This window comes from Solanum stenotomum, chromosome 8 (genome assembly GCF_019186545.1).
Source record: "Solanum stenotomum isolate F172 chromosome 8, ASM1918654v1, whole genome shotgun sequence".
In the NCBI taxonomy this organism is placed as follows: domain Eukaryota; kingdom Viridiplantae; phylum Streptophyta; class Magnoliopsida; order Solanales; family Solanaceae; genus Solanum; species Solanum stenotomum.
Genome location: NC_064289.1, coordinates 1,555,785 through 1,560,031, shown reverse-complemented (window position 1 = coordinate 1,560,031; position 4,247 = coordinate 1,555,785). Strand labels below are relative to the sequence as shown.

The 4,247-nt window shown below is 30.9% G+C and overlaps 1 pseudogene; it reads right to left on the bottom strand.

The window, feature by feature from the left end:
• Positions 1 to 2,981: 2,981 nt before the first annotated feature.
• LOC125874072 (GTP-binding nuclear protein Ran1B-like) lies at positions 2,982 to 3,803 on the bottom strand (annotated as a pseudogene).
• Between the last annotated feature and the right edge of the window lie 444 nt (positions 3,804 to 4,247).

Here is a 4,247-nt window from a genome sequence, read left to right as displayed (position 1 = left end):
AATTGTGCAAGTAAATCTGTTCACACGAGCTAATAATTAATTAATATTGTATTTTTTACTAGCTACTTTCCATTAGCATAATTATCACTTATTAGACAACTTTGCCTCTTAAGGTTTATATTATAAGATACATATCAAGGAATGATTTCACATTTTTTTTTTGAAATTTGAATTTAAATCTCTCATGATATTTATTTATTTTATTAATTATTGAGCCACACTCTCGTGTGTCTATCCGTGCGTTCTATATCACTTTAAAAATTGTTCATGTTTTATTTGTTTTGCAGTTCACTTGTATGAAATATATATTTTTGAAATGGAATTAGCTTATTTAACAATAATTGAAATCATTTTAAAACTATTAAAGTATTCTAACATATTATAAATCATGTTTTAAATATATTTTTTCTAAATTAGTAATTCAACTAATAATGGATAATTATGATCAATCACTGTTAGATTATCTGATAGTATTAACTTTACATTTATATACCGTCAGTGCATATAAGATCAAATCACAACTCAATTTAAGATGAACTTTACTAACTCTAAAGGGAAAGAGGAAACTCCGGGCGACAACTTCCTTGATGATGACACTCATTCGGTGTTGTGTTTGTGTATAAATACGTTTTTTTATAAAATTAAAATAGAATTCAAGGAATTATCTTTAGAGGATATTTTATAGCGGAAAATGGTCATATTTGTCTTTATACTTTCAAAAAGAAATTGTATTTATCCCTCATTATATATATTTTTTAAATATATTTATCCTCAGATTATTGATTCCTATGTTCCCACCCTTATTATTCTATGTGTCACCTACGTGGATATATTTTTATCCTAACTAAAATTTTTCTTTAATATAAATTATACCCGACCCAACTAATCCATTAAACTCATTTCTAATACCATTTCTCTCGTAACCACAAAATTGTAAAAAAAAAGATTTTTCTTTTTGAAATTTGAGCCTCAAAATGTCATATTTGTAGGTACATTTTAGTTGCATTTTTAGCTAGCCAAGAATTGGAAAAGGTTGCACTTTCACTTGATATTAAAAACTGCACAAAATCAGCACAAAACTTTAAACATGACCCTTCTTCGTTTGCATAAACATTTATAGTTTGGAGCATAATTGCCATTAGTAGCTATAATTTGTCTAAATATAATTCTTACTTATTCTTTTGGAGTTGTATTTGTCGCTTCATTAAATTTGTTGTCTCTGTTCGCTCAATTTTGTTGAATCCACTTTATCAGTTTATTTATTCAAGTTGTATTAATACATACAATTTGGATATATTGTATATGTTCGTTCTAACACATAATTTTGTTAGATATATTGTATTCACACGCAAGCAAACAATATTATATTTGTACGTTCGGATAAGGGAAAACTCCAGAGATTGCTTCGAAATAAGATCCTTGCGTTGACCCTTTCCTGAACCAGAACCGAGGGAGGATGAGAGGAAAAGGGGATCAAAATGTCCCATTAATAAAGTTCGGGCTTCTGTATGAATTATATTATCACATCTAGTACACTTCAATACACTTCATAATCATTAATCCAAAAGGCCACACATAGAACTGACATGCACACAACATACATATAATATACACTTTTTTTCTTTTCATCTCGATATGAAAATATTAAAAGCCAAATAGAAAGACTAGGGAGAACTTGTTTATGAGCCATTAATCATAGTCCATAGATAATCCATATTTGTTGCGGGCTTCTTGGATGATGGATTTATAGGACTTGGGCTTTCAGACTATATTGTCTAATTAAAATCGCCCATCCATATTGATATTTAATAAGGAAAATTACGCGATNAGCCATGAATGATAGATAATCCATATTTGTTGCGGGCTTCTTGGATGATGGATTTATAGGACTTGGGCTTTCAGACTATATTGTCTAATTAAAATCGCCCATCCATATTGATATTTAATAAGGAAAATTATGCGATCAAACAAACATATATTAGTTAATTAGCTAATATAGCTACAGTTTGCATTAATTACAATTCAAAACTTACTTCTAGTGATAATTACATTCTCTCTCTCGCCTCTCTCCCTCTCTCTGGAATCTCACTCGCCACTCTCTTCTTTTTCAGTCATCTCTCCTCTCATTGCCCAGTCTCTCTCGCTTCTCTTCTGTCAATCTCTCTCTCACTTGATACAAACACAAATGTATAAATTGTATTTGTGTTTGTATAAAACGAGAGAGACGAGATATACAAATACATATATTTCCGCCCTATACACTTATAATTATACAAATACAAATATTCTCCTACCTAGTTCTCTTCGCTCTCTCTCTACAAACACAAATTATACACATACAATGTATATAATTTATGTTTGTATAAAGTGTGAGAGAGAAATACAATGTATAGTTTTTGTTTGTATAAAGCAAGAGGGAAATTGGATATACAAATACAAATAATTTAGCTCGATTCATTTGTATATGAAAAAAATTTGTATGCGGATATACAAATACAATAATTGATCTTTAATTATCTAACTGATATACATATATAATTCACCGCTCTGCACTCTCTACCCTCTCTTACTCGCATTTCTTCTCCCTATAACATGTAGCAATGAATCGTAATTAGTTGAGTGGCTATATGCGAAAATTTCCCTATTTAATACTCTTGCCATCACTTTTTAGCTGTCATAGTTTCTTTTGGAGAACGATATGAATTTTGACCAACATTTTAAGCTGGATTTTATCATCATATTGATATGAAAAATGTTGCAATTTATAGTACTTTCTGTATAGTTTTGAATATCTTAAATTTATTTTAAAATATCGTAGCTTTAAAAATTTATCAAATTAGCTTTCAAAAAGCGCAGCATGACAAAAAAAGGGACGGAGAATGTAAAAAATATATATTTAGCTACTGAAACTCCAAAATATATATTCAACAACAGATCGAACATACTTCATCTTACTTTATAAACCATGCACAACCTTACAATAATACTAAAAAGCATAAAAAAATCCCCAAAACCAAAACCTAGAAATATTTAAAACTATGCAATATAAACTTCAAAAATCCTAACTCCACCTCTATCGATCCGTTCTATTCATCAAAGCCGCGAAGATCATCGGCTAAATCATCATCCTCATCCGGAAGTGGCAGTTTACCAATGCAATTCAAAAACTCTTTTTCCCGCCATTTCTCTGTATCTAAATCAAAAATCACTTCCGGGCGTTCCGGCGGAGCAAGTGCAGGCGACTCCACAAAATGCAGATTATCGTCTCCAACAAGCTTTCTAGATAAGAATAAAAAAGGCAACTCTAAATTATAATTACTCTTCGCCGAGATCTCATAATACTGCCAATTTTTCTTCCTCCGGTAGAAGTTAATCTCCTTCGCCTTAACCTGTTTGTGTTTGATATCAATTTTGTTTCCGCAAAGAACAAAAGGGACATTTTCACAAAAACCTAAAAAGATTGCGATGCCATGTAGGTACATTCATGTAGCTCAGGCGGACTGTAAAATCAAACATGATAATTGCACATTGGCCATGAATGTAGTAATTATCACGAACACCTTCAAAATTCTCTTGTCCAACTGTATCCCAACAATTAAATCGAATTTTTCCGTAATTCGTGAAGAAGTCTAATGGATGAACCTCCACACTAATAGTAGGTTCGTATTTTCTATCGAATTCACCATTCAGATGTCTTTTGAGAAAAGTTGTTTTACCAGTACCGCCATCGCCTACGATTACGAGCTTGAAGCTTGGACAATCAACAATTTGTTGGTTTGATAGATCCATATTCAAGAGAGGGCTTACGATTTTTGCGTTGATCAATGAAGAAAATTGAATTGCTAAGGTAAGGTTTATATATTGGGGAAATTGCTTTAACTTGAAGCTAATTATTTGAATTTTTTCTGCTTAAATATTAGGCTACTAAATATTTTGTGCGTACACAATTAGGTAATCGAGTCCTATTTTTACTGTAACAAAATTAATTCCTAGTTCTCTTGGGTAACTAATTATTTTCTAATCATGATGTTATTTATTTTTAATCAACATCATTAATGAATTAATTCCTCAAGGCCTCAAGTAGAGAGATATTATTCACTTAAAAAGAATCCAAGCCTACGACGTAAACCAGAAGTGAAACGTTTTTTCTAGTACATGAGGAAAGGATATCCATGCGTATTATCGATTTGACTTATTAGTTATTGATCTATAGACATGCCAAACTATTATAGAACCATCAAGATATT